The sequence below is a fragment of the Mirounga leonina genome, unplaced genomic scaffold (genome assembly GCF_011800145.1).
Source record: "Mirounga leonina isolate KUSES-001 unplaced genomic scaffold, KU_Mleo_1.0 Mir_173, whole genome shotgun sequence".
In the NCBI taxonomy this organism is placed as follows: domain Eukaryota; kingdom Metazoa; phylum Chordata; class Mammalia; order Carnivora; family Phocidae; genus Mirounga; species Mirounga leonina.
In genome coordinates, this window is record NW_023270447.1 from 30,819,313 (window position 1) to 30,832,840 (window position 13,528).

Sequence of the window (13,528 nt, forward strand, 5' to 3'; positions counted from 1 at the left end):
TTCTGCATGTCTAAATCCTTTTTGCTTCAAGATGTCTTGATGAAATACAATCTCTTTCAAGAAGCTTTCCTAGGTTCCCGCAGCATAAGATCACCGCTTCCCGTAAAATCATGTAGCATTTTGTTCAAACTTTTTTTAATGATGTTTTTAGAAGGCAAGTCACATCAAGTACTAGGGTAGGAATGATAATTAATATCTGTGCACTTAAATGTTGTAACTGTGACAACAGTTTGTCATTCCAGCTTGTGGAAGAGCTGGTGGAACAATCTTATCTCTGAAATGAAAAAGCAACTAATAGACTTTAGAACAGGAATGCCCAGGGGTGCCTGGGTGGCTCAGTCAGTTAAGCGTGAGATTTCAGCTCAGGTCATGATCTCAGGGTCCTGGGATCCAGCCCCGCATCAGGTTCCCCCCTCAGCGGGGAGTCTGCCTGTCCCACCCCCACTTCTTCTCCCCCCACTGCCCCTCCCCCCACGTGTGTGGGCAGCTCTCTCTCTCAAATAAATAAAATCGAAAAGAAAAAAAAAAAAAAAGCAGGGGCGCCTGGGTGGCTCAGTCAGTTGAGCGTCTGCCTTCGGCTCAGGTCATGATCCCAGGGTCCTGGGATCCAGCCCCACATCGAGTCTCACATCGGGCTCTCCGCTCGGCGGGAAGCCTGCTTCTCCCTCTCCCACTCCCCCTGCTTGTGTTCCCTCTCTCACTGTGTCTCTCTCTGTCAAATAAATACGTAAAATCTTTTAAAAAAAAGAAAAGAAAAAAGAAAAGCAGGAATGCCCACCTTTCCCCATATCCAACCTTCAGTTAACCCTTGCCCTTCCCACTTCACCGCTTTCATTTTCTTCTTACTGTCTTCAGGAAACTTGTTTCTATGTCTCAAAGTAAATGAAAGATAGTGATAATGAACCTAACATAAAAACCAGCTGATATAAATCTTCATGAAAACTTTGAGTTGTGAGCATTTTTAAGCTTTTAGATGTTCACCGATGCTTCCAGTTGTACCTAATTTTGCAGGAATGCCATCATTTCCACTTTCCCATTACTAGGAATATGTATAAATTAAGACGTACAGGGTGAATGTATGTATAAATATGTACAAATGACTTCAATGAGCTCTGTGAGCAATTCTACCTTATTAATCCTAATTCACAGATATACTTTTTCACTCCATGAAATGAAGCCAATGAGCTTGTTCTGTTGGCTTCGTTATAATGTTTCTTCCTTGGTTGTTGCTAGAAAGTTGTTGTTTTTTTTTTTTAAGATTTTAGTTTTATTTGTTTGACAGAGACACAGCGAGAGAGGGAACACAAGCAGGGGGAATGGGAGAGGGAGAAGCAGGCTTACCGCTGAGCAGGGAGCCTGATGTGGGGCTCAATCCCAGGACCCTAGGATCATGACCTGAGCCGAAGGCAGACGCTTAATGACTGAGCCACCCAGACACCCCTAGAAAGTTTTTAATACTGTTGATTTAGCGTCTCTATACCTTAAATTTCAAAATCTTGATCATTTTATCTGTCTCTTTCAGCTGGGATACAGACTGCATACTATAAATATTCCCTCTTTTTGTTTTTCCTGAGACTGCCAGAGACTTTGTTCTTTACTTTCCAAGTTCTCTAGAATTTTTTTTCTTTCTGTTAATAGCAAATATTTCTGTACGGAACATCTCTGCTACATATTTCCCACATTCTCTAAGATTTGACTTGCTATTTTTTGTTTGTTTGTTTATCTGATCTCTTTATTTAACCAGAATTCTGAATTGTTTTATTCTATGTGGAAGGCCTATATTATTCAACTGACCCATGGATAATGAGTGGTTGGCTGATGGCCACTGTCCACTGCTGAGTGTCTGTATGAGGCATTTCATCTTAAAATAGTTGATCCATGATAGCATCAGTGACTAGTGATATAATTATGTAAGTTTGTTTTCTATTTCAACCATATTTACATCTAGCAGCCGAATCCTTGCTTCCATCTCAGCCATATAGTATAGTTTCCAGCCTGGGCACCCTCTCGAAAGAGAGAAGGTAGATCTAATGGCTGGATACAACTGATACCACTGAGAAGAGTGTTCATCCTTCTTTAGAGGCACTTAAGACTTTGTCACCAGTGGTTAGAAGAACAGACGCTGTGAGTAATTTGTTGAGTGGTTTATGTAAACTAAGTGCATTTCCATTTTTATGGCCTCTGACTTCCCATGATTGAAAATTTAAACCCAAGGACAGGGAGAAGGAATCTCATCTTTCTCCCATGATACTTTCCTTGATGGGGAAAAAAAAAAAAAAAATTCAACCTGATAATTACATAACCTCTCTACTATTACAACACTACGTGGCAACCTCAAGGGATCCTAAGGAGCCTGGGAAATCATTTCTACACATGATTGTGAACCACGTATGGAAAAAGATTCCTCCAGTGTCTTCATTGAACTAGTCGGTCTACTGCCCTGAATTATTCTGGAACCAATAAGTTCATAGCTGACTTATAATCATCTCCCTTCATGTGATTTGAACTGTGAGTCACCTGTTCCACTGAAATTATGGACACACTGGTGTATTTTTAACATACTATGAGCCACTCTTCTAGAATAAAACAGAACAAAAATGCAATATGCAATTGTCTGGAGAGTAATGGTGTGTAAATTCTTGAGTACAGATCTATGTCCTGGATCTTATAGGAGCTGATGAAGGGCTCCAGGGCTGAGGCTCTCAGCCCATCTTCCCCAGGGCTGTCTTCCCAATCCAAGAGAAGAAGAAACACTACTTCCTACAGTGAATCATTCTTTGGGGGCTCCCACAGCCCTTGGTTTCTGTCTTCCTCTTTTCTGGATCTTGTCTTATTCATCTTTGTAGTTTCCAAACCAAGCATAGTAGAATCTGTATACATATCTTTTGAATCCATCCATCCATTCATTCCTTTATTTAATAGATATTTGTCAAATACCTATTATGTGCATTAGCCTGTGCTAAGCATTAGGAATACAAGAGAATAAACCAGTTACTTCTCTGAAGGAGCTTAATTTTCATATGTTGAGGGTGAGGGAAGTCAGACTATACAAGAAAAATTACACAGATAATTCCAACTTCAATATTTTTAAGTGCTCTGAAGGATTGGCGAGTCCTGACCAAACTCTGCTAATGAGCTAGCAATATGACACTGGCCAAATTACTTAACCACTCTCAGTTCCAGTTTTCTCATTTGTGAAATAAGAGATTCATATGAGTTAATGTCTAAAATCCTTTTTAGGCCTGATCTTGATGACTCTGTGCTTGCTTAATGAAGAAATATATTATGTACAAAGAGTAGCTGATCAAAATTACCCATTAAATAATAATACCAATAATGATTATCAAGAGTTTGTTTGATAAGTGTTCAAACTCTCTGTAACTATAATAGGAACCTTACCACACGGAGAGAAATAAAGTAGGGAATCTGCTAAACAGTAACAACAACAAAACACAAAACAAAACACAGTTAGATTAAGAATTAGAGTAAAATAAATGAAATGTCTTGAATCCTAAATACCTGGCATCATTTTGAATGAGTAATAAGGCAGTGTGAAGTTGTAACAGAAATCTTTTCTAGCTCCAGAAGATTACAAATAGTGCATGGGGTTACAAAAGAGATAACATATTTTTGAGAATTAAGTTACTCAGTTGTCTAATGCTGCATTTAAAAAAGGCCTGGTTCTTGGCAGGAGACTTCTGGTTTGTTTTCATGTGAAAGGGAAAAACTTTACCAGTGAGACAGATAAGAGGAGGTGGGACAGTTATCTCCTCCTCTCCCCATAGAGGAAGGAAGGGAGGTGCTCAGATAGTTATTTCCTCAAAGCTGAGGGAAGAAAGCTCAAGGGAATCTCCCCTAAAGTTTGTGGCTTAGCTGGTAGACAGACTGACATCTCAAAGCCTGGTGGTCGCTTGCTGACCTGCCCTGGGGCTCTTGGAAGTAGGAGCGTGGGGGAAAGAGGTGATGTGACTACAGTGAGCCAGGAGGCCTAGGAGCGGGAACTTTCCCTGCGAGTTCACCATTCCCAAGAGCTACAGCAGATGCCTGTGAGTAGGTGGGCCTCTCACCTGTGCCAAAGAGTATCTGTGGAGGGGGCAGAGCTAGTTGGGGACTGCTGCAGCAGGAGGCAGAGAGGCACATACCCAGGAAGGCTGTGGCTTGATGCTGAATAGGAATCCTCCAGAGAACAGACCCTGTCTCACAAGGTGCCACCAGTGTCCCAGGGAGTTTTATGGATCTGAGTCCTTCTTCAGGGGGGGCACTGGGTCCCCCAGTCACCCCAGACTGAGACAGTAGATCGGAAGTCAGATCAGTGGTGATAACCACAGAAAGGGGACAATGACTCTGCCACACCAAGGTGGAAGTCTTCCTGAAAGGAAATAAGGGTTACATCTGAGAAGAAGGAGAACAATCAAGTAGCCCTGGGTCGTCAAAGGACACATTTGTGTCATTCTCTTGCCTGAGATGAGGCTTAGGGAGAAGGACTGACCTCTGAGCAAGCCAATAGGTTTCAGGTCATGAATTATACCGTCAGCATACTTTGGGTTCTTCTAGCATCTCAAAGTCAAGCAGCAGCTGAACAAAGCTTATCACCTTGGGACCAGAGGAAGCAGAGGACCTGGTGTCTGAAGACTCCAACCCTTCCTTAGCACCTCCCCACTGAGGCCACACCCTAGAGTCATCACATGAGGACCATTTTAGGAGAGAAGCAGGGGAAGACTCTCTGAAACACTATATATGTTCATCTAAGAGATACTGAAGGGGCCCCTAGCTGGCTCAGTCAGTAGAGCATGGGACTCTTGATCTCTGGGCTGTAAGTTCAAGCCCCACATTAGGTGTAGAGATTACTTAAAAATAAAATCTTAAAAAAAAACCATACTGAATACTGCCCAAATGGGTTTTTAAAATGTTTGTGTGATACTAAGCTTTAAAATATGTTGGACTTTTGTTCCTACTTACCAGTGGATGAGGGGGCCAAGGGAAACCTAGAATAGCTATAACCAAAATAAAGAATTTATACTAATTTTGTACACTTGACTTTTCAAGTCTGGATTCCTGACCCTCCTATACTCTATTGAGTTAAATAAATAATTGGATCACCAGAAGTCTAAAAAATTAGGTTCTCTTGTAAAAGTAATGTATTGTAGAAGTAATGTAATACAGAAAAACCAGCTATGACCAAATCTGTTGTTTTTTTTTAAACCTATTTTGATATGAACTCTTACAGCTTCATTTCCCAGCTCTGCCACTTATTAGGTGTGTTGTCTTGGGCACATTGCTTAATCTCCCTGCCTCAGTTTCTCCATCTTTAGAAAGTATAAAATAATAGCTATCTTGTGGAATTATTATAAGGTTTAGGAATAACACGTATAGAGTTCAAACATAGTCCTTGGCATACAAGTGATGCTCAACATTGAGGATTACCATTAGCATGATTACTGTATGTTGTGGCCTTCTTATTTTTTTTTTAGAACAGGGAAGTCAGAATCACTGGACTTTGCTTAGGATTTGCTTCAGATGAATAAAGCTTAATAAATCTCTTAACCATAGCCAATTCTCCAAATGCTTATTATAGTTAGACTATGTTTACCAAAAACCACACTGAAGTAAAAATCTATTTGTTGTTGACATTACTTTGTAGAGTCTCTTACGTTAAAATATACTTCCTCAATGAATTGAGAAAAAATTGAGACTTAAATGTGGAAATTAACTTTAGAAGTCACTGAAAACCTTGAGACTTGTTTCTTAGACAATGGAAATGGAGAACTGAGACATTTTTATTTGATCTTCAAAGGTAACCAAGTAGGCTGTTTTTGGCCCTGAGTTCTTCCTCTTCCAAACTAGTAGGAACCATTTTGTCCTGAAACATCAAAAAATTACTTTAATTCCCTTTAAAAAGCTAAATAGTCCCCTGTCATGATGGAAAAGGCATGGAGAAAAACTCTTTATGAGAATAATAATAGATAAGAAGAAAACAGCATGGTTTACTTGTTCTATAAATACTTGAATAGCAAAAGGTACCGAACTTTTCTGTCTCCGGTAGTGTATTTTCCTTATTTATCCATAGCATTTCTGTATGCCGAAAAGATGTTTAATAATATACATTGAAGACAAATCAGGAACAAAAACATCTCTCAAGCTTCCTAATTCAAAATGACACAAAGTGACACAACATGACTACAACCATTGAGATGAAAATAGAGAAGAGGTAGTGCATCTAGATATTTTCATGATCTAGGTATCTTCCATTGTTTCAAATGTTTTTGCTTTTTGCTAAATTCCTTCATTCTTATCTCTGTGATTAATCATAATTAATTCATGATTAATCATAACTGAACTCTACCTGTGTTCTTTCTTTCTTTTTTTTTTTTTAAGATTTTATTTATTTGACAGAGAGAGACACAGCGAGAGAGGGAACACAAGCGGGGGTAGTGGGAGAGGGAGAAGCAGGCTTCCCGCGGAGCAGGGAACCCAATGCGGGGCTCGATCCCAGGACCCTGGGATCATGACCTGGGCCAAAGGCAGACGCTTAATGACTGAGCCACCCAGGCACCCCTACCTGTGTTATTTCTAAGCCTTCTAATAATCCAATAACCACAATTTCAGTATCTCCCCAATGTTTCTACTCCCTGTGATTACAATTCCTCTCTACTCCATTTTAGCATGATGCAACTAGGAGTCGTACTACTCCTGGATGTTCCAAGACACTTGCAAATTCAAATATTCTGTATCATTTGTCCCTCACCCTCACTGATCTATGAGCACAAAATACCTCCTGCCCATGGGTTCTGTCTCACTTCATCTTTGTGCCATCCTTGGGAAGGAGGATTTTATGAACCCTTAAAAGTAGACAGATATACAAACAGATGGAGTCCAGAATTAGTTGTTGATTCATATTATCCACATATTAAGCATATGGAGGTCTAATATTAAAATTAGCCTGAGCTCAGAGGCGGCAGAACAACACATCCCAGTTTAACTCCTACCTCATTAACCACTCCTTTTTTGTCATTTCTGTTGGTTCCTCTTTATTTTTCTAACTCTTGATTATAGAGGGTACCATCTACAGGGGACTGCAGAGAGGACTCAGCTCTGGAACCCTTTACAATCTCATCCAGTCTTGTGGCTTTATATGCCATCTGAAAGCTTGGTCTTCCCAAATTGATATCCCCAGCCTAGATCTTTTCTCAAACTACAGAACCTCTTGTATGCAATTGCCTATTTGATGATTCTACTCTAAATTCTAACTGGTACCTCAAACTTAATATTCCAAAACCAACTTTCTGTTCACCTCCACTTCTGCCTGCCCTCTCAAAGTCTTCTCAACCTCAGTTATGACCATTTAATCCTTCCAGTTGCTCAGGCCAGAAACTTTGGGTCCTCCTTGACTCTTCTCTTTCTTTCATCTCCCACATCCTGTTACCATGGATTTATAGCATATCCAGAATCCAACTACTTCTCTCTACTTTCATCACAACCACCCTGGTCCAAGTACATCATCTCTCACCTTCATTATTGCAGTAGCCTGCTGTTGGTCTCCCTGCTTCCATTCCATGGGGCCCACTTCTGTTCTCAACACAGCAGCTAAAGTGATCCTGTTAAAAACTAAGTCCATGTCATTCCTTGTTCTAGTGGCTTCCCATCACACTCAGAAAAAAACCACAAAATTTTATAGTGCCTACAACTGTTCTACACAATCTGCCTTTACATACACACACACCCACACACACCACCTCCAACCCTTCCCTCTGACTTCATGACCTCCTCCTACATTACCCACCCCTACCCCCCTGCCTTGTTCATTCTGCCTCCTTAGGATTCCCAGATCCTGCCATGTATGTTCTATTCTCATGTCCTTTGACTTTATGTTTCTTCTGATGGATAGCTCTTCCCTCAAATATCCATGTGGATTATTCCCTCACTTCCTTCATACTTTTGCTCCAACATCCTCTTCTTAGTCATACCTTTCCTGACAATCTTATTTTAAACTCTAAAACCTCCTTCCCTTACTGTTCCCCACACCACATGACTTCCTATTGCTTCTCTCTTCTCTTATTTTCTCTATATACCACTTATCATCATCTAGCAAACTATACAATTTACCAGTTACTTTTAAATATTTTCTATATGATGGTCTTTCTCCAATTAGAAAGTAAGTTCCATGAATGCAACATTGTTTATGCTATTATTTTTTGTTGCACCCACAGTACCCGGTACATAGTAAGCACTTAATTAATAATTATGAAATAAATAGTAGTGGACTCGTACTGAATTTTATGTGTATTAATTAATTTAAATCTCACAAAAATCCTATGAGACAGATCCTATCATGATCCTAATTTTACAGATAAGGAAATTGAAGCACAAAATGCATAAGTATCTGACCCAAGGTCATACAGCTAGGATACAGTGGAGGCAAGTTTCCAATCCACCTATGCTAGCTCTAGAGTCTGAGATCTTAACTACTTTGCTATATCATTTCTCAGAAAATTCTACCTTATCACTGGTTAACTTTAAATAACCAGACATTTGTATAATGGTTTTACTTTGTCCTTTTCCTTTTGGTTTATTATATTAGAAGATCTTAGTGAAACAATCATGTTTCTAAAACCTTGGTATCAGTAATAACTCCAATTTGTAAGTGGACCAAGTAAAGAGTATATCTCTCTTCTTGGTATACACAATTAGGATTGAGGGTTTTTATATTTTGTCCTAGGGCATTAAGATGTTCATGGCTATTTGCATTATTAAAAGAAAGGGCCAGAACTTGTGTCCATCAGACCTTGCACTCTGATTTTTAGTTTGGGGAATATTGTCAAGTAGTCCTGATGAAAACAAAATTGTCTTGTTGGGTTTGACTGTCAACTCTGAAATTTGCAAACATTGTGACACCATGGGAAGAAAATTAGTTTCTTCATCTGCAAAAGAAGTTCATTACACACATCTTGCCTACAACATTGCTATACAGTGTGATTCAATGTAAATCATTATTACCGATGGATAATACATTTGTAAAATTGTTTTCCCACTGCTGAAAAGATTAGAAATGAAATGGAAATAGACATAAAGTATAGGCTGAACCCTCCCTGTCAAGAAATGATTTGTTTCTTCTAATTTTTCCATATACTAATGATGACCTATCAGAAAGAGAAATTAAGGGTGCCTGGGTGGCTCAGTCAGTTAAGCATCTGACTCTTGATCTGGCTTAGGTCATGATCTCAGGGTCATGGAATTGAGCCCCATGTCGGGCTCTGTGCTTAGCAGGGAGTCTGCTTAAGATTCTCCCTCTCCCTCTGCCCCCTCCCCCTGCTCTCTCTCTTTCAAATAAATAAATAAATAAATCTTTGGGGGGAAAAAAAGAGAAATTAAGAAAACAATCCTATTTACAAGAGCATCAAAAACAATAAATACTTAATAATAATTTTTTTTTTTTAGTAAAGAAAAATGTAGGGACTAACACACCCTTTTAATATGTTTTTAAATGTTTTTAAGGTTTAAAAGTGTTTAAAGTTTGTAATTCCTAGTAGGAAAACATTATCTGAATGACTACCCTAATGGCAAACCACTATAGAATGTTTCAGTTGCATGTGGGGCAGAGGGGTAGGGATTCTCTTCACAGCACCCCAGCTTTCTTCATGAGAAGGTCAGAGGTACACTGGTTTGTATTATTGTGACATCCATTAGGTGATCGTTGCTTTTCCTTCAGCAAGGGCTTTATTTGTCAGAAGGGCATTATTATGCTTGACCTCCAAATTTGGATGACAATTTACTGATGAGATTCATAACCTTTGGATTGCTCTGATATTTTGACATATTCGCTGGGTTCTGGGCCACATCCTGGAAGGCCACCATAACTTCTGGATCCTGCATGGCTGCGAGAACCTCTGGATCTCTAAGAATTTCATTGAGCCCAGGCATTCCTGCCATTCCAGGCATCCCCCCTGCCATTCCAGGCATTCCTCCAGGAAAATTACCAGGCATTCCCCCAGGAAAGCCACCTGGGAAAGAGCCCTACTGAGCTCCTGATTGTCGTCTGGCTTCTTCCTCCCCCTGGGCTCTCTCTTGTTCTTCCCGAGCCTTCTTAACCCTTTCTATTCTTTCTTTGATCTCTCTCTCTTCATGTTTTCACTCATACTTTCTCCGATGTTCAGCAATTTTCTGGGCCCTCGGTTGAACTTCTTTCAGCATTGCGCTAGCATCTTCATCGTAATCCAGTTTACAAGCAAGGGCAAGATCATGTGCTGCTTCTTCCCAATGGCCCAGAAGTCTGTGTGCTTTCCCTCGCCACTTATAAGGCTGAGCTGAATCAGGATTTATTTCAATAGCTCTGTCACAGTCTCGAATGGCAGCATTTGGCTTCTGTAATTTGATGAAGACACTGGCTCTCTTGGCATACAGAATGGCCAAGCGAGGATTCAGTTTGATGGCATCTGTGAACAAGTCAATGGCTTTCTGTAGTTCACCATCATTTAGGGCATCAATGGCAGCCACTTTTTTATCATTTGCCTGATCCATCATTTCCTCGGTTATCTCTACATTTTCATCTCCCATTTCTTGAGGGGCATCAGTGTCTGGTTCAATCACACCTTCATTGTCAATTTCTAGATCACTTTCCTCACTTGATGGTTCATCTGTCTTTATGTTTTCCTCCGCCTTCTTACTATCTGTTTTTTCTTCCTTGATATTGTCTTCTGATTTAGTTTTATGAGTGGCAGGTGGTATTTTACCCCCCATGCTCTCCACCCACTCCCGCAGGAAGCGCATTTCCTCGGTGTGCAGAACGCTCGGATCCTGCTTATACATTTTCACGAAGGCCCGAAGCTCGCTCACTTTGCGGGGGTCCATGGTCCAGAGGCGGTGAAAGGCGGCAGGCGCGGCTGAGGTTGCGGCCCGATTCCAAGCCCGGGTACTAGCTCAGCGTGATCGTGTGGAAGGGCAATACTTAATAATAAATTTAACCAAGGAGGTAAAAGATCTATACACTGAAGACTCTAAGACATTGATAAAAGAAATTGAGGAAGACACAAATAAATGAAAAAATATTCTATTTTCATGGATTGGGATAACTAATATTGTTAGAAAGTCCATACTACCCAAAGCCGTCTAGAGTTTCAGTGTAATCTTTATCAAAATCCCACTGGTATTTTTTCACAGAAATGGAAAAAAAGAATTCCAAAATTTGTATGGAGCCACAAAAGACCCTGAATAGCCAAAGCAATCTTGAGAAAGAAGAACGAAGCTGGAGGCATCACACTTCCTGATTTAAAACTATATTACAAAGCTATAATAATCGAAATAGTATGGTACTGGGATAAAATAGATACTCTGTAGATTAATGGAAAAGAATTAGGAGCCCAGAAATAAACCCATACATATAAGGTCACCTAATACTTGACAAGAGAGCCAAGAATACTTAATGGGGAAAAGATAGTCTCTTCAATAAATAGTGTTAGTAAAACAATATTCACATGCAGAAGAATGAAACTGGACCTGTATCTTACACCATACACAAAAATTAACTTGAAATACATTAAAAATTTAAATGTAAGACCTGAAACCATAAAATTCCTAGAAAAATACTTTAAGAAAAAGCTCCTTGACATTGGACTTAGCAATGATTTTTTTGGATATGAGACCAAAAAGAATAGGCAACAAAAGCAAAAATCAACAAGTGAGATAACATCAAACTAAAAGGTTTCTGCACAGCAGAAGAAACAATCAACAAAATCTGAAAAGAAACCTACAGAATGGGAGAAAATATTTGGAAATCACAAATGTAATAAGGGGTTAAACTCCTTCAACATAATAGCAAAAACAATAAATAATCTGATTAAAAAATGGGCAGAGAACCTGAATAGACATTTTTGTAAAGAAGACATAAAAGTGGGCAACAGGTACATAAAAAGATGCTCAACATCACTCATCATCAAGGAAACCCAAATCAAAAGCACAGTAAGATATCACGTCACACCTGTCAGAATAGTTGTTATCAGAAAGATAAGAGGTAACAAGTGTTGGCAAGGATGTGGAGAATGCTAGTGTACTGTTGGCAGGAAGGTAAATTGGTACAGCCACTATGGAAAACAGTATGGAGGTTCCCCAAAATATTAAAAATAGAGCTACTAGATGATTCAGCAAGCCCCCTTCTGAGTATATTTCCAAAGGAAATGAAATCAGGATCTTGCAGAAATACCTGCATGTTCATTGTGGATTACTTACAGTATTCAATACATGGGAACAACCTAAGTGTCCATCAACAGATGAATGAATAAAGCAAATGTGGTGAATATTATTCAGCCATAAAACAAAGAAGGAAATCCTGCCATGTGTGACAACATGGATGAAGCTTAAGGGCATTATGCCAAGTGACATAAATCAGACAGACAGAAACAAGTACCATATGATCTCACTTGCACATGGAATCTGAAAAAGCCAAACTTATGGAAGAGTAGATTGATGGTTTCCAGGGGCTGGAAGACAGGAGAAATGGGTAAAAGTGGTCAAAGGGTACAAATTTACAGTTATAAGATGAATAAGTTCTGGGATCTAATTTACAGTGCAGTGACTAAAGTTAATAATACGGTATTGTGTACTTGAAAGTTGCTAAGAGAGTAGATCTTAAATGCTCTTACCACACACATAAAAAGTAATAATGTGAGAGGATGGATGCCTAGCCTTATTGTGGTAATCACTTTCAAATACATACATGTATGAAATCATCACATCCTACCTTACACATTGTATGTCAATTATACAATTACATCTCAATAAAGCTGAATGAAAAAGAAGTTAAAGCCTCAACTAAAACTGGCAAGTTATTTAATTATAAAATCTGGTTGAATTTTTTTCTTAATATAGTAAACTTAATAATTATTTTTAAAGTAATAATGTTATCTGTTAATATCTTTGCACTTTGATTTAGAAATTTCCTTAGAATAGATGTTTTTCTCTACATTTTGCTATTAACTCAATGTTTTCAGATGTAGCGAATGATGACATATTTTCTTTCATTTAGGTAATGTGTTTTTTTAGCATTTCCAGCATTAAAAAAGAAGCATTTGAGCCATTTAAATGATCAATTGTGTATGTTATATTTATCCTTAACTTAAGATATTTTAAGTCATGGTAGGAAAAAGTGCAAATATTTCTAACCTTGACATCCCATTTTATCACTGAATTCTTTTGCCCTTTCTTCCTACCCTTGCCTTTCTGCTTTAACCCCCACCCTCAACCCCATACTCAGCCTCCTAGCACTGGATTGTACTTTATGTTTAAGACATAAAATCTTAAGGATCACTTCCCGATGATATTTCTTTCTTTTTAAGGGGGGGAGGGGCAGGGGGAGAGGGAGAGAGAGAATCTTTTTTTTTTTTAATGTTTTATTTATTTATTCATGAGAGTCAGAGAGAGAGACGCAGAGGCAGAGGGAGAAGCAGGCTCCCCGCCTAGCAGGGAGCCCGATGCGGGACTCGATCCCAGGACTCTGGGATCATGATCTGAGCCGAAGGCAGACGCTTAACCATCTGAG

General features: G+C 39.2%; 1 pseudogene across 1 annotated transcript; it reads right to left on the minus strand.

Moving 5' to 3' along the window:
• Nucleotides 1-9,685: 9,685 nt before the first annotated feature.
• Nucleotides 9,686-10,930, minus strand: LOC118020194 (annotated as a pseudogene). Its single transcript, XR_004681831.1, has one exon. The product of XR_004681831.1 is annotated as a hsc70-interacting protein-like (transcript).
• Between the last annotated feature and the right edge of the window lie 2,598 nt (nt 10,931-13,528).